At 48.2% G+C, this 21,280-nt stretch overlaps 1 protein-coding gene across 6 annotated transcripts in view; it reads left to right on the top strand.

Moving 5' to 3' along the window:
- LOC140396252 (voltage-dependent calcium channel subunit alpha-2/delta-4-like) overlaps nucleotides 1-21,280 on the top strand; it is an 820,155-nt gene that overhangs the window by 442,739 nt on the left and 356,136 nt on the right. The gene's annotated exons all lie outside the window — the stretch shown is intronic.

Below are 21,280 nucleotides of genomic sequence, written 5' to 3'. Positions count from 1 at the left end.
GATGGTATGCCAATCAAACTTGCTGCTTTGTCCTGCAAGGTGTCAAACTTCTTGAGTACAGTTGAAGCTGCACTTATCCAGGCAAGTGGAGATTATTCTGTCACACGTCTGACTTGTGCCTAGTAGTTGCTGGACAACCCTTTGGGGAGACAGAAAGTAAATGATTTGTTGTAGAATTCCCAGTATCTGACCTCCTCTTGTAGCCACAGTATTTACATGGCTGGTCCAGTTCAGTTTCTGTTCAGTGGTCACCCCAGAATACTGACGGAGGGGTATTCAATGATGGCAATGCTGTTGAATGTCATGGGTAGATGGTTATATTCCCTCTTGTTGGAAATCTCATTGATTTTCACTGAGGTTGAGCGAATGTTACTCACCATTTATCAGTCCAAGCCTGAATGTTGCATGTGGACATGGACTACTTCGTAATTTGAAGAGTTGCAAATGGCACACTGTGCAAACATCAATGGACATCCCTACTTCTGATCTTATGATGGAGGAAGGTCATTGATGAAGTAACTGAAGATTAAGTACAAAGTTAGAAAAAAGCATTTCTGGAATACAGAACTCTAGCTTAAAGAGAGTGATTCATAGAATTCAGTTAAATAAAAGAAGATTTGGAAAGGTTCTTAACATGCAGAGAGGCGTGAATAGTGTAAATGTAAGTAGCCCACATGTGATGCCCACCACACTTACCTGTCAAATTTGAAAGGGGAAAAGGCCACACTAAGTGTTACATTCAGACTAAAATCAACAATCACATTTATTTTCAAGCAAGATAATTACATATTAAGAGGATAACACAGCAGGGTAGCAGGATTTATGGCAGGACTTGCTTAGAAAACAATTAAGGTTGAATCAGTCCACTAGAGTTAATATCTTCACCAGAAAGTGGGGGGGGGGGGGGGGGGGGGGGGGGTTGGTGGTCAGACATTATTCCTATTCATTACGGCAATCCAGGCCCTAGACTTTCCAATAGGGAACAGGTTACACCCAAACAGCTAGAAATGGGGTCCAGATAGGCAAAATGAAAATGTTCTGTTTATACCCATTTATTGTAATTATGTGTAATTACATATACAGATTTCAATATGTCCAGGAAGCACACTTGTGATGTGAGCAGAAAATCATATGTAATTCATAGAATCATAGAATAGTTACCCTATATAAGGCCATTTGGACCATTGTATCCGTGTTCTTTGAAGAGAAATGGACCTGGTCCTACTCACCTGCCTTTTCCCTGTAGCCCTACAAATGTTATTGCTTCAGTTAATTATCTCGTTCTGTTTTGAAGGTCTTAATTGAGCCAAGTTTCAGGCAACAGCTCGATCAATACTGTCATGGAACTCATCAGTTCTAGAATCCATGAAAGCTGGAGATACCCTATCGGCAGAAAGGAAAGCTCTGGATATGCACTTTGATGTCCTGAAACCTGTGAAGTCAGTTCCCATGATTGTCACCAGTTAGTTGCACCGATTCTTGCAGATTTGGTTGGTGATATCTTTTGAGGTAGTGGCTAATCAAGGCATTTTGGCTGCAAAGTGTTTTGGCATTCCTTCTTTCATGCTGTGCTGCTGAATGTAAAAGATACCGGGCTGGATTCTCCGATTTTGAGGCTGTGTCCGGAGGATGCGTTCGGCGACAACCTGAAGCGGTCGCGTCGTACAACATAGCGCTGGCCGCACGCAGACCCGGTCTGCCAGATAGTGCCCCCCTGTACCCCGCTTTGCCATCCCCAGACCACCGCCATCAGTCCACCCAGCCCCTGAAAGCACCCCCCACCAGTCCACCCCGCCCCCGACTGTAGTGGCGCTGGACACAGTCTGCAGCCACCAAGCGAGGTTGCCGAAAACTCAGAGCTCTCATGTCCCATGCTGTCGGGAAGTCGGCCCATTGAGGGCGGAGCATCAGGGGAGGGCTCAGTAGGCTAGACAGCTGGTTTGTGATGCAGAACAAGGCCAGCAGCGCGGGTTCAATTCCCATACCAGCTTACCCAAACAAGTGCTGGAATGTGGCGACTTAGGGGCTTTTCACAGTAACTTCTTACTTGTGGCAAAAAGTTATTATTATTATTCAGGTGACATCCTGAGGCCGTCCCAACGGCGTGTAGCGTACTCACCGATGATGCCGTTTTGGAGGGGGGGCGGAGCATCCAAAATCAGGCGCCGCCCCCGATTTTGGTGTCAATAGGGATTCTCCACCAAATACGATTTTGACATCGGCAAGCGGAGAATCCCGCCCACTATGTATGATGTGTCTCCAAGAAGGTGTTCAACATTATGATACCATTTTGGCCAGGTACTCAAAAATCTTGACAATGCCATCAATCAGCTTATTTTATATAGGAATCTCTGCAGTCATCTCCACCTGCCATAGCTGATATGCTGGTATAACCAAAGTTCACAATTTGTATAACTGCTTGACCCACTTCCTCTTCCCCTTCAAACACATTTGATCAGGTAATAACAAAGAAACGCTGCATTTACCTAGCAACCTTTCATGGCCTTAGAATATCCCAAAGTATTTTATAGCTAATTACAGTCTGTAGTGTACCCACTGTTGTAATCCAGGAAACACAGCAATTAATTTTGTGCACAGCAAGACCCCACAAACAGTGAAATGGATAATCAGAAAAGTTTTTTGTTTTGGTGATGTTGGTTGACAGAAAAATTTAACTTTCTTGCTTGTCATCAAATAGTGATGGGGTCTTTAGCTTCCACCTGAGAAAGCCGATTAGACTTTGGTTTAACATTTTATCCAAAAGAACACAACTCCAAGAATAAAACACTCCTTCAGGGTTGCACTGAAATTTCAGCCTGGATTATATGCTCAAATTTCTGAGTACGATTTATGAGTAGACGCATGAAGAATCACTAAGTCGTAACTTTGTGATTCAGTTGAAAATGTTGCTGTTGACTTCAGGTTATCAATGCTTTGAGAAGTCCATTGGTACCGGTCATTGTGCAGGACCAAACCCGTTCGAGAAATTTGCATAAAGGGGAATGAAATTCCAAGTGCTATCAGGGAAAAAACGTAAAAACAAGAAATGACTGAAACAAATCTTAACGCTCTTCTTAAATTCTTTGCCGGAAGTCAGGTCATTAACGATTATTTGCCAACCCACAAAGTGCTGCGGTTTTTACTAAGGGCAGGGTGAGGAGATAGAACTGAGTCTACCTCAGTCAGGAAAAGGATTGAACCCCATGGATCCACAAGCTCGCTGTCAAGCCAACTGAGCTAATTGACCCCTACCTAAACATCACTACATGCTTTAATGACTACTGCCCAGCTACCCTCATTTCATGCTAAATATAAACAGAGATCCTATACACAAGGAAATAGAATACAGGCTGACCTGCTCACGTTTCAATCTTTAAATTAATCTTCTGCCTATTTCACATGGCACATCCTGCCTTTCCTATATTTTATGTTGGAAGTAGGAACAGTGCATGGTGCCTTACTGAAATTCTGATGGGAAAATCCAGTTTCAAGTGCCAGTCACATAAAGAAGTACTAAACAGTGCAAGTTTTTATGCTATACCTTTCATGAACTCATGACATCCTAAAGTATACTCAAATCAATGAAACACTTTGAAATATGTTCACTGTTACATTGGATTACATCAAACATACAGTCAGGAACAGGCCATTTGTCCAACAAGTTCACTTGAGCCTCCTCACATCCTTGCTCATCCAACTCTGTCAGCATAATTCTCTATCCTGTCCTGTATCATATGCACATCTAGCCTCTCCTTAACTGCATCAATCCTATTCACCTCAGCCACTCCCTGTGGTAGCAAATTAGACATTCTTACCACTTTCTGCAACAATAACTTTATTCCAAATTCCATTGCTTTCTGATTATCTGAAATTGATGGCCTTTAGATCTGCTCTTCCTCAAAATCTTTTAATTTTAATATCCATTTTAAATAGCTTTCTTAGGTTACCCCTCAGTCTGTTCATCCTTTCCTGGTATGTATAACTCGCATGTTGTATCATCCTAGTGAATCACTTTTGCATCCTCCTGAGTGCCTCTGTATCCTTCTTATAATATAGTAACCAGAACTGTGTATAATATTCCAAGGGCGGTCGAACTAAAGTACAGTCAAAGTTTAACTTAACATCCGGTCTCTGGATTGTTGGAGATTAGACGTACGACCTTAGATGCAGATTATGACCCCCACAGAGATCCCGATTTGGAGACCTCCATGGGAATTGCCCAGAAAGTTTGAACTTCTGATGGGCAATGTGGTGAATTGAAAACTGACCAAGCTTGACATTTGACATTGCATTCACTGACCTTTAGCACTTGTGAGATTATTGAATTTTTCACAGCATTGCATCCAGGTCCTCGGGGCTTGTTTCCTGGCATTGACCTCCATGGATACCTCCAGCTCCCACTTCTTTCTCATTGTGTGACTGGAGGGTCACTCCTGTCCTCTTTCAGTGGCTTTCTGCCACCTTCACCAGAACCTCCATTGCAGCATTGGAAAATCCTGGTGCCTGCTCTTACACATGTTGTGCCTTTATTCAATGTTTTCCAGATTAGAGTCACTTCTGTACAACCACCAGCATATGCTCCAGGTGCAATGCATCTCCTCTTTAAGAGGTGCAGGCCAGCTTTAAGTAGTGTAGGCTGTGTAGTGCTAGCTACTCGTGATACTTTCCCCCCTGCTGACAGACACAGCTAATCCGCAGCACAGCTAGCTGCATGCTGAAATTGTCAAAATAAGCAGGCTGCTCAAATCTGGAGTGCTGCCTGCATTGCAATCATTGGGTCCAGGATAATCGTACATTGTGACGCCCATGCCTCTTTCTGGGGCCAATTGTGTTTAGCCTGCATATTTCCCACCAGAACTGGTTGCAATATTCTTGAAGTTTAATTGCAGTCTTACGTAGAACATACCGGTGCTCTTTATTTTAGATTTAATCATCCTAGCTTGCAACCAACCAAATATCTTTGGAAAATTTCTCAGCAAAAAGCATCATATTTGCCTTTGTTCCATAATTCCCTCACTAGAACTCTAACTATAGTTACATAAACATACAGAAGAAACAATGAAAATGTAGAGAAGAATTTATTCAATGTCTAGGAACACCAGCGGAAATGTGAGTTTAACCTCTGTCATGATTGAACCATTCACATTAGCTCATCTGGCGGGTTCTCCTCCTAATTGATAGGGGCAAATAAGTTCATAGTCTACTTTACCCTGGTTCAGATACTAAAAATGTATTATCAGTCTTGAGTTTTCAATGGATCAGATTCTTCTGTTCCTGATCCAGGCTGCACCATTAAATGAATGCATTCCAAAAGATTGATGTGACTAAAATACAGCCTTTTCTTCGGTACAGAAAGGAGACGTGTGATTTAACATCAATGTTTGCGCTTTGACACTGGTTTAATATCCAGCAAGCAATAAATGCCTTACCCATGTTGGTATTCTGGGCATGTGCAATCAAATAGGTTGAAACACTGGGCGGAATTTGACCTTTTTTTTTTGCAGTGTGACAGGCTAAGCGGAGTTGAATCTGTCAGCACCACTGAGGCTTTTCTCAGCCATACTGCTGGGATCTGGGAGAAAAATAATCCAAGGGGCGGGTTCCACGACATCATGCTGGCTCTGATTGAGTCCGCCCAGTTTTAAAAGATCAGGGGCCTACTTTTAAAGCATGCCCTGATACAAGAAATTAAAAATAGAATTCACCATCCAAACACATGCACACATCCTCAGACTCCGAACACCTTCCCCCAGCAGTACAAACCCCACTCCCACGGAACACGCCACCCCCACAGAACACTCCCTGGCACTACCCCAGGTACTATCTGCCACCTGCCTCCCAGCACTGCTCCCTGGAATAGCCCCCCAGTGTCTGTGCGAGGGAACAGTGTCAGGGCAGTGCCATGGGGCAGTGCCCAGGCATGAGTCTCTTTCCCCCTGAGCAATGTACTGACCTGAACTCATCTGGCGGGTTCTCCTCACCAGGTGTACACCATGGGAGGTCTGTCGTGATTCACTGCACGCTGACGTGAATGGATAATTGAGGGGATTACCAGCCATAAAGGCCTGATCATTTTTTAATAATTTATTCTAATGGGAATTATGACTTTGAACATAATGGGCATGGGGCGGGGACAATCGTAACAGGAAATCCTGCCAGTGTAAATCATGTTCGCGAACTCGAGCAATATTTTGCCCCCTATCACCATTCAAGCCCACTTATAAATGTGGGCAGAAAGTGTCCCCCCCCCCCCCCCCCCCCCAAACACACTTTCTTTAACAAAACCTGTTGTGATCTGTTTCTGCATTTTTATTGCTTTTTTTAAAAGGACTGGGCAGAGAATAAAAAACAGATCTCAAAGTCCAATGTAATGCCCTACTCTTATAATGCTAATGTTTGATTTTTTTAAAAAGCATATAACATTCAGTGAAGATGCAGTTCCACCCTCTGGCTACCAGGTAGCACTGCATAGGAATTTTAACCTTCAACCATCCCTATCCCTTCATTCTGTCTTCTCTCCCTGGCTTGTTTTTCAGGCAATTGACTAAGGTCATTTCTTAGTCAATATTTTAAATAATTAACATTGAGATCTTCCCTTTACGTTTTTCTTGTGCAGCACTGGAATCTCCAACAAAGCCATTGTTTGCTTTTATCACGGGACTCTGATCTAAGGCCATCCACCTGCAAATCCCAGATTTAAACAAATAAATATTTACCTTTAATGCTCAGCGATTTCCCACACAGTGACTATGGCTTGGCCTCTCAGTCCTCATTACTGATGTTTCCATATTACTCCATGGCCCTGTCCAGGACTTTGGATTCCTTATCCTCAGCATCACTACCAATGCTCACGTCCTTGATTTGCAGCATTTTATTGTTGCTTTTCTGTTTTCCATACCTATTCTTGCCCAATGTGCTCAGTGCCTAATTGACTGTAACTCTATGAGTTACAAGAAGGAAGCTGTCTCTGTCAAATATAGGCTTAGAAGGCAAAATTGCTGTCTTGGAGCGAATGTATAGTCACAAACAGAAAAAAATTAGGATTACATCTGTTTTAGAATAGAATCCTTACAGTGCAGAAGGAGGCCATTTGGCCCATCAGGTGTGCACCGACCCTCTGAAAGAGCACCCCACCTAGGCCGATTCCCCCACCCTATCCCTGCAAACACAGTTAACCTGCACTTAACATGGCCAATCCACCTAACCTGTACATGGGGACAACATGCAAACTCCACAGTCACCCAAGGGAAGAATTGAACCCGGGTCCCTGGCGCTGTGAGGCAGCAGTGCTAACCACTGTGCCACTGTGCCGCACTTCTTCAAGCGACCAAAAACATTCAGATAGAGGAAAGAGCCAGTGCTCCCAAGAGTTATAAGGTGGACTATTGTGCTATTGTTAAATTCCCTAGATTTTCCTTTAATTTTTTTGCACCCTACCACAGAAGCTGCTATCAGACTCCATGTAATTTAACAGTTAAAGTAAATAACAAAACTATCTTCCCACAAACAACACTACAGGATATTGGCACATCCTTTGAAAAAAATCTGACAGCAAGCAACAAGAATCAAATCCAAACTTTAATGACTTGATTAAACAAAATCCAGAGTATTATAGAAGAGGGGTTGTTTATAATATCACTATCCTGGAGAAAAATAACATTTTATTCAAATTCCTTTGTACAAAGCAATGATTTCACCAATATTCTGTTCCATGTACAGAATCAATAAAAAGATCAATCAGTTCTCAATCATATCACCATAATATATACACACAGTAGGATCTAATTCCTAAATCAAGCATTTATTTAAAAAATTAAGGACTGTATATACTAAATTACCAGAATTTCTGTGGTAAATCTCTGAGGAAGAGAGGGGGCTTCTCGATCCTGACAGGGGGTTTTCGACGAAGGAGTGATTTGCAGATTAATATTCATCCCAATGTAAAGTGTACAAGCAAGGAAATGTTTGCCCGTGATTTCTGGAAATTACTATAATGTGAACTTCTCCACCTACCCTCCCTTCCAACGTACACACATATATATGTTCATTTTCTCTGTAGTATGTTCTTTCAACTTGTTCTCAAATCAATCTGACACCGAAGAGTACTCACAGGCTGTTTGATTAATAAACAGGACCATGGTCAATGGGAAGACATACAAATCCATCAGGATAATAGCAAAGGGGAGCTGGTGATACCTATAAGCCTGTGTACTCCACGGGCCTGTAAAAGCTATAATCAGTGACAGCTGTGGGTTAGGAGAGAAAAAAATACAAACACGACTTCAAACTGATAACCGGACTCTCATTCCTTGGCCAAATGCCTCCTTCCTGACTGATGAGCAATAGACAGTACAAACATAAGAACTAGAAGCAGGATTAGACAATTCAGCCCTTTGAGCCTGCTCCGCCATTCAGAACGGCATTCTTCACTTCCAACCTACACACAATAAGGAAGAAGCTGCTGGATGATTATTCTGCTCTGTTGGCATCCAATATTAAAATGTGACAGTAGATGTATTATAATGTGCTCATCAAAATGTCGGCAGTTTTTGTCACTCAGTATAGAGTAAAGCTTACACTGCACTTGCCCAGCAATATGATTTATCTGCAGCCCAATGAGAGTCGTTTCCTACACCTGTGGGTATTTACATATCCTAAATCACTCACCTTTTTGGCCTTTCTAAAAGGATTGCAAACAATATATTCTTTGGCCTTGTAGTTCAGTGTTTGGCTGAAACATAAGGCTTACCAAACCCGTTTCACTGAAGTCCTTTACAAGTAGCATGTACATTAGAAAGCTAAAGTAGTTCAGTCCTAATTGCTACTACTGTTACTTAGGTAACATGTGAGATTTTCTGGTGTTGAAAATGGGAAGTATCAAACTGGTGCATTAGGATATGCTCTTAACTTGGTGTAAAGGTGCATTGCTGGGAGAAATGCAGAGGCAACTTTGCTCAAAGCCCAGCTAAAATATGGGTCTAAAGAGATAAATACAGCACTGAATGTCCCACTAAAACAAATGTTTATGAGGTAGAAACTGAAACAAAGGTGTATAAATACTTCCTGGGCGCGATCTAACGGAAAGGTTTTGTGGCGGGATTTGCTGGGAATTTCCCGCCGGCTCTGTCGACAAGTTCCCCACCGCTATCTAACCACATACTGGGCGCGATTGAATGGCCACACTGGGCCCGAAAAGAAGCGGCGCAACATAGCTGATAGAAGCTGGGAGACCCCGCTCCCAGGACCTACCCGGCTCGCAAAGCCTCGCAAGATCTATCGTGATTCATTTTTGGCGATGTAAATCCTGACCATTGTGGGCGAAATCACTTTTTGGCAAAACTGCATATTCGAGCGAGATAGCTAGCCTCACTGTAATATGCGGTTTCCCGAGCCACCCGAGGAGTTGGGATCTATCTCCTTTTCCTCGGAGACCTCAGGTGAGCACTGTTCAGTACTGGGGCGACATTCTCCGACCCCCCGCCGGGTCGGAGAATCGCCGGGGGCTGGCGTGAATCCCGCCCCCGCTGGTTGCCGAAGTCTCCGGCACCGGAGATTCGGCGGGGGCGGGAATCGCGCCGCGCCGGTTGGCGGGCCCCCCCCGCTCGATTCTCCGGCCCGGATGGGCCGAAGTCCCGCCGATAAATTGCCTGTCCTGCCGACGTAAATTAAATCACCTACCCACCGATCCGCGGGCGGGCCTGTGCCGTGGGGGCACTCTTTCCCTTCCGCCACGGTCTCCACCATGGTGGAGGCAGAAGAGACTCCCTCCACTGCACGTGCGTGGGAAGCTGTCAGCGGCCGCTGACGCTCCCGCGCATGCACCGCCCGGAGATGTCATTTCCGCGCCAGCTGGCGGGACACCAAAGGCCGTTTCCGCCAGCTGGCAGGGCGGAAATTCCTCCGGCGCCGGCCTAGCCCCTCAATGTTGGGGCTCGGCCCCCAAAGATGCGGAGCATTCCGCACCTTTGGGGCGGCGCGATGCCCGTCTGATTGGCGCCTTTTTTGGGCGCCAGTTGGCGGACGTCGCGCCGTTTCCGGAGAATTTCGCCCCTGGTCTCAACAAACGGGGACCAAACAGAACTGCACTCGTGGGGGTCTCCCAGGAGTTCAGAGGCCCCAGGTGCATGCCCTTTGGACCGGGCGATATCCTGGTACTGCTGGTGCCACCCAGGATCCCTGGCACTGCCAGAGTGTCTGGCTGGCAGTGCCACCTCAGTGCCAGCCTGGCACTGCCATGGTACCCAGGTGCCACTGCCAGCTGGCAGGGGCACTGCTTGGGTACCAAATTGGCACTGCCAAGTGGCATTTTTCACGTGGCAGCAATTGGGCTGAGGGGGCCCTGCATGCAGATGTTGGTTGGTGTGGGGGGCCCGGGATCCCTCAGTGAGTTGGGGGTCGGGGTCATAGAACATAGAACATACAGTGCAGAAGGAGGCCATTAGGCCCATCGAGTCTGCACCAATCCACTTAAGCCCTCACTTCCACCCTATCCCCGTAACCCAATAACCCCTCCTAACCTTTTTGGTCACTAAGATCAATTTATCTAATTTATCCCACTAATTTATCATGGCCAATCCACCTCACCTGCACGTCTTTGGACTGTGGGAGGAAACCAAAGCACCTGGAGGAAACCCACGCACCCGGAGGAAACCCACGCTGTCACGGGGAAAACGTGCAGACTCTGCACAGTGACCCAGCGGGGAATCGAACCTGGGACCCTGGTGCTGTGAGGCCACAGTGCTATCCACTTGTGCTACCGTGCTGCCCACATCAGGGTCACATCAAAGGCGCCAGAGATCAGGACGCCATTTAAAAATGGCATCACAATTTCTCATTACACTGAGGAATTGCGGCAAGTGGAGCTCCTCAGTGCAGAAAACAGGTCTATGAGTGGCCTCCGCCGTGTGTTTCCAACTGAGGCTCCCTATCTAACCTGAGTGACATTTAATAGCATTGTGTTTCTCAGCGCTATGAGCGCTGGAAAGCACACAGCTAAACGCACTCACTATGAGATTTTGTTAAATCGCGTCCTCAGTCGCTTTTTAGGGCTCTGGGGAGTTTCTCCCCGGTCAAGCCCGCACTTCAGATAATTTTCATCATTGGGAACTGAACCGCTGCCCAGACCGGCTTCTCAAAGACAGAGATCGAGCCACCATCTTAAAAGGGTGCCCCGATTTCTAAGAGAGCTTGTGGGTCCCACCCCCACCCATGAGGAATGTCATCCCCCACACATATGGGCATTACCCCACACACCCTGCCCCCAAAGTGATCGCACCCTGCTATGGGGTCGCTGAGGTCCCCCCATTTTCAGGCCTTCCCACACCCTCTTTCAGACCCCACTTCCCAGATCCCCACCCTTCACCCCCAAACCTTTCAGAGGTCTCTTCATATCCACCCTACACTCTCCAACCTTCATACCTCTTTCCATCGTCCTTTCATGGGCACAATTCCTCTCAGGCCCTAACCCTTGGCAGTGTCACCCTGGGAGTGCTGCTACTGGAATTGCGGTGCTACCTGGCACCTTGGCTGTTCCTGGGTGGCAGTACCCAGGTGCCAGCCTGGCAGTGCTAAGGTGCTCATGTTCCAGCGGGAGGGCCAAGGCATCACCCTGCCCTATCCCTGACCACCAAGGAGCTTCCACTGGCTCGGGAGACCCCCCCCCGCATGACATCTGATCCACGTTTGTGTGGACCAGCACTTATCGCACCCACTTGACTGCTTGCTGGGGAGCCGGTTAGATGATGGGAGGCTGTTGGATAGGGTGTCCTTCCTGTTAGTGGGATGGAGATTGGCCTTAACTGGTGATTATTGGTTTCTCACCACACGGCAGCGTGATCCAGATCTCACCAAGGGAGTGGGATGTTTAGATCGGAAACTGATCAGCGCCTGGCATGGTTCCCGATTTCAGACACTCCCGTGATCTAACCGGCTCGCTCAGATTCGCACCCGGCGCAACATGGCCATTAGATCGTGCCCTGTGTCGACCAATCAATTATAAACATTTTCAGTAAAATGGCATTGGCTACAATGTTTAATGTAGAAGTACGGATGTTGCCACACAATAGAAATGACAAATGATGGCTGCTGCTGACAGAACAACAAAGCCAAAATCAAATAACACTTCGAGTCACAAAATGTGCAGAATTAGAACAGTATTTTGAAATCAGAATACCTTATCAGGGAATGAATTGAAGGTAGAAATCTAATTTCATTCTTGCAGTTCATATCATATCTTCCTGATTACTTTAAAGATTTGCAGCCATTTCATTATTCTCCAAATACCTTACATGAAACTCTTATTAGATTCCAGCCTGCACCAACCTGTCACATATCTACTGCATTAAAAATAAACTATTTCAGCCCTGTTCTCTGGAATTCTATTCCAGAACTCTTCACTCTTTTAAAAAAATGAGAAAAGATGTAATAGAGTCCCAAAACCTGCCTCTTTGTCACCCCCTCTAATTTTGTCAGCTCCTTCGGGGCTGGTTTAGCACAGTGGGCTAAATAGCTGGCTTGCAATGCAGAACAATGCCAGCAGCGCGGGTTCAATTCCTGTACCGGCCTTTCCGAACAGGCGCCGGAATGTGGCGACTGGGGGCTTTTCATGGTAACTTCATTGAAGCCTACTTGTTACAATAAGCGATTATTATTATTAATTGCTCTCCAAACCCCTGCTCAGTAATCAAAATACCCTCCAATTGTGAAGCATTTCAGACTCAGGACTGCAGTGAAAACTATTTTTTAATTTTTGAAGGCAAACACATGCCCAATTTCAGGTATTATAACATCATAATTAAGGTAACAATAGGAATGCTTTATTTTATTTTTGGATGCTCAGCCATGATCGAAGATTAATTATGTCTGAACAATTTGAACAATTGTGGGCATCACAGGCTAACTGCAGCAAATTATGCCTAATCCTCATCAACAGGTCATCCACAGACTATGATTAATTGCTTTTTATACGTAATATTAATTATCATTATACTCTTTATATAATTCACATTCTTATACATTGCCCAATTCAAAATTCTGTGAAATTCCATGTAGATTCTCTCATTGTCTACCATAATATCTGTCCAACCATTGCAGAAACCCTAGAAAAACAGTATACATGCCTTTTTTACAGGGTTTGCAAAGATTTACCACAGCAGTACCAGCAAACGAATGAAGGGACCACTGTAGAAATTTTCCACATGTGCTTAATCATCATTAAATCTATACTTTCATTGCATAACTTTTTGTTTGCCTTTCTAAACTTAATTTTCAATGTGGGCTAACAAGAAATCCATTGCACTATTGAAGAGTAACTATGATTGGTTTGTGGCCCAGATATTGATTTATATTCCTACCTATTCCTCAAACATGGCACCTGTTTAATTGGTTAGGTGAATATCATTTTTAATCATATCATTGGTGAATAAGGCTCTAAATTTATGGGAAGAAACAATAGTTTTACTCATCAGACTTATTCATACTTGGAGACAGTCGTGGAAGGCTGTGACCTCTGGAGGCTGACTGTTTGGTGAGGCATGTAAAGAGGCAAGGAGAAATAGGAAGCTCAGCTGACTGAGGAAAGAGACCAGAGAAAAGAGAGCAGTGAATTCTGCACTTTCTCAGCCTGTTGTCTTCATTTGCAGCAATTGTAGCAAAGACAGCCATGTCAGAGTAGGCTCCTGAGTCACACCACAGTGCAAGCCCTCTAACGAGACAGAAGGCTGCCAAGTTAGTAAGCTATCCATACTGTAATTTGTTTGTCAAACCCAGTTTTGCAGTGGCAGAGTAAGTGGTGGAATTTTCCTTTCCTTCTTCCAAGTGCCGGCTAGGGCGAGAAAAGTTGGGTTCAGCTTACCGGCTGCACAGCTGGCATTTCCCACCCCATTGCCCGGCACTTAGAAGAAGAAAATGCTGGAAGCATGGCTGACATTGTCACACTGGTGGGGCGGGGCCTGAAAACGTTAGCAGCATCGGGTTTCCAGAAATCGGGGTGCTTTTTTAAAAGGGTGCCCGATCCAAAAAGAGGAACCCCCACCCCCCATCCCCCAACTCACACACACGCACACACAGAGAGACCCCCGCACACACACACACACGCCATCCTACCCCCATGATGATCCACTCCCACATACATGGGAAACCCCTACTTCACATAGGAAATCTCCCCCCACCCACATACATGGAGAAACCCCCATATGGAGCTCTCCTGAGGGCCCCCCAGTGCTGTCCCCTTGCCCTCCGGCGCAGTGCTGGGAGGCAGCATCTGGGGGCAGCACCAGGAAGCAGTACTGGGGCAGTGCCAATGTTCCAGAGGGCAGTGCCAGAGTACTGCCCAGGTATCTCCCTCTCCCCTGATGTACTTAACCTGTGCGCTTCCAGTGGGTTCCCTTTGCCTGGTTCCAATCTAAAGAAAACAGTTGTAAATGTTGCCGATGTGATGTTGGTGAAGGGGTGGGGGGTATTCCAGTGTGGGGAGAACAATACAACAGGGAAGCCTGCTAATGAGATGGAAATTTATTTAAATGAGAACTTCCTGGGTGGGAACCTCGTTATGTCAATGGTGGTAGAAGGGGTCAGTCGCGTCCTGAGATCTCACTGCGACATTCTCGGTTTTGGCCTCTTGTGGGATTTTGTGCCTGTGGTAGTATGCATTAGGAGTCATGTGGGACTGTGAAGCCGCGATGTCATTGGCTGACAGATCCCGGGTCCTGGTTGGCTGTTGACCTCTAGCTCCGCCCTGAAGGCGGGGTATAAAAACCAGGAGTTCGCCCCCGCAGGCCAGTCTGCTACTGAACTGCGGGGAACAAGTCACGCTTAATAAAGCCTCATCGACTTCATCTCTATTCGTCTCTCGTGAGTCTTTGTGCGCTACAATTTATTAAGCGTGCTTAAAAGAACTATGGAGCTCAGGATCATCCCGGAATGCCTGAGGATCAGCCCCAACGCAGTGAACTCAGCAGCAGTTTTCAAACACTGGCAGACTTGTTTCGAGGCCTACCTCAGAACGGCCCCCGGCCGGGTCACAGAAGACCAGAAACTACAGGTCCTGCACTCGAGGGTAAGCCCGGAAATTTTCCCTCTCATCGAAGACGCAGAGGATTTCCAGACGGCGTTCGCAGCACTAAAAAGCATCTATGTTCGCCCCGTGAACCAGATCTACGCACGCTACCAACTCGCAACGAGACGGCAAAGTCCCGGAGAATCGATAGATGAATTCTACGCCGCGCTACTAATTTTGGGACGGGCCTGCAGCTGCCCGCCGGTAAACGCGATGGAACACACGGACATGTTGATGCGTGATGCTTTTGTGGCTGGTATGAACTCTTCCCAAGTCCGCCAAAGACTTTTAGAAAAAGAGTCGCTAGGACTCTCAGAGGCACGGGCCCTTGCAGCCTCACTAGATGTGGCCGCGCGAAACGCCCGCGCCTACGGCCCCGACCACGCGGCAGCCCCTTGGGCTCCGTGGACCCCCGTCGTGACAAACCCCCCCCCTCTCCCCCACCCCACAGGCTTGCGCGGTTCAGACGCCAAGTCGTCCCGGGGGAGCCCGCTGCTATTTCTGCGGCCAGGCGAAACACCCCCGGCAGCGCTGCCCGGCCCGCGCAGCGATTTGTAAGAGCTGCGGGAAAAAGGGCCATTTCGCGGCTGTGTGCCGGTCCTGGGAGGTCGCCGCTGTCCCCGGTGAACAAGGATTCCTGCGCGCTTCTAACGCTCCCCAACCCCCCCAGCGCCCCATGTACGACCCGCAGGTGCAACCAGTTTGGGTCCCGGCCACCGCTGTCCAGCGCCCCATGTACGACCCGCAGGCGCAACCAGTTTGGGTCCCGGCTACCGCTGTCCCCGGAGAACAAGGCGATCTGCGTGTTTCTGACGCTCCCCAACCCCCCCAGCGCCCCATGTGCGACCCACAGGCGCCGCCATTTTGGGTCCCGGCCACCACGAGGGGAGGAGGGGCGCCGCCATCTTGGGACCCCCCAGACCTGTGCGACGCATGGGGACGGCCATTTTGTCCACCCCGCCGCCATCTTGTGACCCCCAGCCATGTGCGATGCATGGGGGCGGCCATTTTGTTCACCCCGCCGCCATCTTGGACGGCAACAACGGACCCCAGTGTCGACGGCTCCACGGGGTTCGAGGAAGACGCTCAAGCACTACGATCATGTCTGGCCTCAATGACGCTGGACCAAGCACGGCCCCGGACACTCCAGACGACGACAACAACGGTGCTGATAAACGGGCACGAGACACCATGCCTGGTCGACTCCGGGAGCACGGAAAGCTTCATCCACCCCGACACGGTAAGACGCTGTTTTTTGACCATCCGTCCCAGTGCGCAAAAGATTTCCCTAGCTGCAGGATCCCACTCCGTACAGATTAAAGGCTTCTGCATAGTGACCCTAACGGTGCAAGGGAGGGAGTTTAAAAACTACAGGCTCTACGTCCTTCCCCAACTCTGCGCGCCCACATTACTGGGATTAGATTTCCAGTGCAACCTGCAGAGCCTAACGTTTCAATTTGGCGGCCCAATACCCCCACTCACTATCTGCGGCCTCGCAACCCTCAAGGTTGAGCCCCCATCCTTGTTTGCAAATCTCACCCCGGATTGCAAACCCGTCGCCACTAGGAGCAGACGGTACAGCGCCCAGGACCGGACATTCATTCGGTCCGAAGTCCAGCGACTACTGAAGGAAGGCATAATCCAGGCCAGCAACAGTCCCTGGAGAGCACAGGTGGTAGTAGTAAAGACAGGGGAGAAGCAAAGGATGGTCATAGACTATAGCCAGACCATCAACAGGTACACACAACTAGATGCGTACCCTCTCCCCCGCATATCCGACATGGTCAATCGGATTGCCCAATATAAGGTCTTCTCCACCGTGGACCTCAAGTCCGCCTACCATCAGCTCCCCATCCACCCATGTGACCGCAAGTACACAGCCTTCGAGGCAGACGGGCGATTATACCACTTCCTAAGGGTTCCATTTGGCGTCACAAACGGGGTCTCGGTCTTCCAACGAGAGATGGACCGAATGGTTGATCAACACGGGTTGCAGGCCACGTTCCCGTACCTCGACAACGTAACCATCTGCGGCCACGATCAGCAGGACCACGACGCCAACCTCCAAAAATTTCTCCAGACCGCTAAAGCCTTGAACCTCACATACAACGAGGACAAGTGCGTGTTTAGCACAAACCGGCTAGCCATCTTGGGATATGTAGTGCGCAATGGGATAATAGGCACCGACCCCGAACGCATGCGCCCTCTCATGGAATTTCCCCTCCCGCACTGCTCAAAAGCCCTAAAACGCTGTCTGGGTTTTTTTTCATATTACGCCCAGTGGGTCCCCCAGTACGCAGACAAGGCCCGCCCCCTAATACAGACCACGACCTTCCCTCTGTCGACAGAGGCTTGCCAGGCCTTCAGCCGCATCAAAGCGGATATCGCAAAGGCCACGATGCGCGCCATCGACGAGTCCCTCCCCTTCCAGGTCGAGAGCGACGCCTCCGATGTAGCTCTAGCGGCCACCCTTAACCAAGCGGGCAGGCCCGTGGCCTTTTTCTCCCGTCCCTTTGAACGCCTTAGTCTGGATTTCAAAGGGCCCCTCCCCTCCACCGACCGCAACATATACTTCCTGAACGTGGTGGACGAGTACTCCCGTTTCCCCTTCGCCATCCCCTGCCCTGACATGACAGCGGCCACAGTCATTAAAGCCCTTAACACCATACTCACACTGTTCGGTTGCCCCGCATAGGTCCACAGCGACAGGGGGTCCTCCTTTATGAGTGACGAGCTGCGCCAGTTCCTGCTCAGCAACGGTATAGCCTCGAGCAGGACGACCAGCTACAACCCCCGGGGGAACGGGCAAGTAGAGAGGGAGAACGGCCCGGTCTGGAAGACCGTCCTACTGACCCTACGGTCCAGGGACCTCCCAGTTTCACGGTTGAGGAGGTCCTCCCGGACGCTCTCCACTCCATCCGGTCGCTACTGTGTACTAGCACTAACCAAACGCCTCATGAGCGCCTCCTTGTCTTCCCCAGGAAGTCCTCCTCTGGAACGTCGCTGCCGACCTGGCTGGCGGTCCCAGGACCCATCTTGCTCCGAAAACATGTGCGGGCGCACAAGTCGGACCCGTTGGTCGAGAGGGTTCACCTCCTCCACGCGAACCCGCAGTACGCTTACGTGGAGTACCCCGACGGCCGACAGGACACGGTCTCCCTGCGAGATCTGGCGCCCGCCGGCAACACGCACACCCAACCGACACCAATCACCCCCTCCCTGCCACCGGCGCACCCCGTGAGCGCCCCCTTCCCGGGGGGATCGGTCCTCCTCCCAGGTCCGACCAGAAGTGAAGCGGAAGCAGAAACCGTAAGGCTCCCAGAGACGACAACACGGGAACAAGCACCACCACCGGGGCCGAGGCGATCGACGAGGACGACCAGACCGCCCGACCGACTCGTGGCATTGATGTAACACTACTATATTGTGGACTGTAACGAGAACGTTTTCCTTTTCCCCCTTTACTGTAAATAGTTCAAAACAAAAAAAAACCTCTGTACATGCTGTGATGACATGCAAATGTTTTCCTCCCAGGACCAGCCTTGTAAACCCTTACCACCATGTGAAGCACCACCCCGCCGGGTTCATTTTTAACAAGGGGTGAATGTGGTAGTATGCATTAGGGGTCATGTGGGACTGTGAAGCCGTGATGTCATTGGCTGACAGATCCCGGGTCCTGGTTGGCTGTTGACCTCTAGCTCCGCCCTGAAGGTGGAGTATAAGAACCAGGAGTTCTCCCCCGCAGGCCAGTCTGCTACTGAACTGCGGGGAACAAGTCATGCTTAATAAAGCCTCATCGACTTCATCTCTATTCGTCTCTTGTGAGTCTTTGTGCGCTACAGTGCCCACGTTGCCAAAATCCCAGCCAGTATGATGAAGGGTAACAGTAAATGAATATAGAATTAATTTCTTCATCTTGTACAGGAAACATATCTTCCTCTGAATTAGAATATACCATTTTTAGCTGTGGAAACTAAAGTGGAGTAGGCCCTGACTCCTAAATCACACATAGCAAACCAGCCAAGGTAAAGACAGTAGCAATCTTCTGCTGAAGATTGTAGGTGCTGTGGCACTTACTGTAATTAAGAGCTATTTTTGTAACTATGTTATGGGTGAATCATTTTGGGATAAAAGCCTAAAAATTATTTTTGGCAATATTAACAACTGAACAACTAATGCGTTTGTACCATATTCCTTTGACAGTATTTTGGTGAAGGTTTTAATGTTTAATATAAATAAGTAAATGCCTCCATTGAAATAGCAAACCGTAGAATAGCATGCTAATATCACTGACTAGGTTTTATGCTCAGAAAGATACAGCAAGAAAGAAGAGTCATCAGAAAAATATCATTGGGAAATTTTAACGTGGGTTAATGGGTTGGATTGGGTGGAGTGAGGGGTTTAAATGGACAGAAAATGGAAGCATGATGGGAAATCAGTTGCAACTCACAGATTCCAACTTTTATGCAGGAGCCGATAAGCATTTAAAAAGAAAAATGTAGAATACCCAATTCATTTTTTTTCCAATTAAGGGGCAATTTAGCGTGGCCAATCCACCTACCCTGCACATCGTTTGGGTTGTGGGGCGAAACCCACGCAAACACGTGGAGAATGTGCAAACTCCACACGGACAGTGACCCAGAGCCGGGAGCGAACCTGGGACCTCGGCGCCGTGAGGCAGCAGTGCTAATCCACTGCACCACCTTGCTGCCCCTGATATGCGTTTTAAGTCTTTCAATGGGACTTCAGATTTAACCTGTTCTGCAGTTTTAACTCTGGTCAGAGAGGTTTCCTGAGCCATGGAAATCCCTGCACCTGTTGTAAGGCTCGGGAAGGAAGAATGTGTTTGCACAGCTGTCCTTGTTCGCCAAGAGGAGCAGGACTTTTTCTTCCTGGCCCCTCAAACTCCCCCATCATTTGACAACCCCACTCCCTCGTGTAAACCATGGGTCAGAAACCCATTGCTAAAAGTGAGGATCAGACTATCAGGGATTGGAGCCTCCTCCCTTCCAGAGTCAGGAATCCTGGAATTGGACACTTTTCCTGGGATCACAAACCAGTTTCTCCTGTTTCAGGGATGGGACATCCCCTTTTGGGATTGCATCCACCCCACAGTGACTAGGATTGGACTCTTTCGGCCAGGGCCAGCAATTGGGACCCTGGAACTGGACCCTTTAACGTCAGGTATTGGACCTCCCTCCCAAGGCTAGCATCCCTCACACCCCCACTGGGGTCTGGGACTGCCCACCCCCATTCTGGGTCAGTGATTGGTCCACAATTCCTGAGGTCAGGGATCAGACACTCCCTGGGATCAGGCAACCCAGGCTGAGGATCAGACCCTCTTGGGTTTGGACAACCTGCTTGGGATCTGGTATCTCACCTAACTGATTCTAGAATTCCCTGACCCAATGGAAGCCAAGGCTGTCAAATCAGGCTGACATCCGGTCGGGAACATATCCCTGCCATAAGGTGAATGTTGCAGAGCAGCAGCTTGCGGCAAAACCCAAACTTCTGGGTCTGAATTTTCCCAAGCTTTTGGAGGTGGGCTGCTAGGTAACATGGCAAAGGAAGACATCAGGAGGGGAGTCTCCTCTCTGTGCTCAAGGTGCTGCCACTGGAACAATAACCGTAATTGCCTAATTGCCAGGGACGGTCTACCAGCCCCTTCTTCCCTCAAATGACTCACCTCTCCTCAAGGACACCTCAATACCGAGATGCTTTCTCTTTGGCAATGAAGGCTCAGGGCTCGCCACCACTATTGGTGGTGCTGCCAAAGCGTCTGAGCTGCCGGCCCTCTGATTGTGCTGGCAGCTCTTGGGTAGGGCACTGTTCTTAATTCAGGCAAAATCTTCCCACAGAATCCCGCTGGCTGATCGCCCTGGCGTGGGTCTTTCAGCTCCTCAGAACCATTCAGCTTCCAGGTTTCCCACATGTCGCCTGTACCCAACCCCTACAGTTGCAGCGTGTCAAAAAGTTAGAATTTCCCCAATTATTTTGTTAATCGGTGACTGCAAGGCACATAATTCATCATAATATAAAAACAGAAAGTACTGGAAACGCTCAGCAGGCCTGGCAGCGTTTGTGGAGAGAGAGTTAACGTTCCGAGTCCAATGTGACTTCTTTGAAACTCTCACTTTTTCACAAACGCTACCAGATCTGATGAGTTTTTCCAGCACTTCCTGTTTCAGATCGTTCGCATCTGCAGTATTTTGCTTTTATTTACAT

Source organism: Scyliorhinus torazame, chromosome 19 (assembly GCF_047496885.1).
Source record: "Scyliorhinus torazame isolate Kashiwa2021f chromosome 19, sScyTor2.1, whole genome shotgun sequence".
Lineage (NCBI taxonomy): Eukaryota > Metazoa > Chordata > Chondrichthyes > Carcharhiniformes > Scyliorhinidae > Scyliorhinus > Scyliorhinus torazame.
This window is presented reverse-complemented; position numbering and strand designations above follow the sequence as displayed.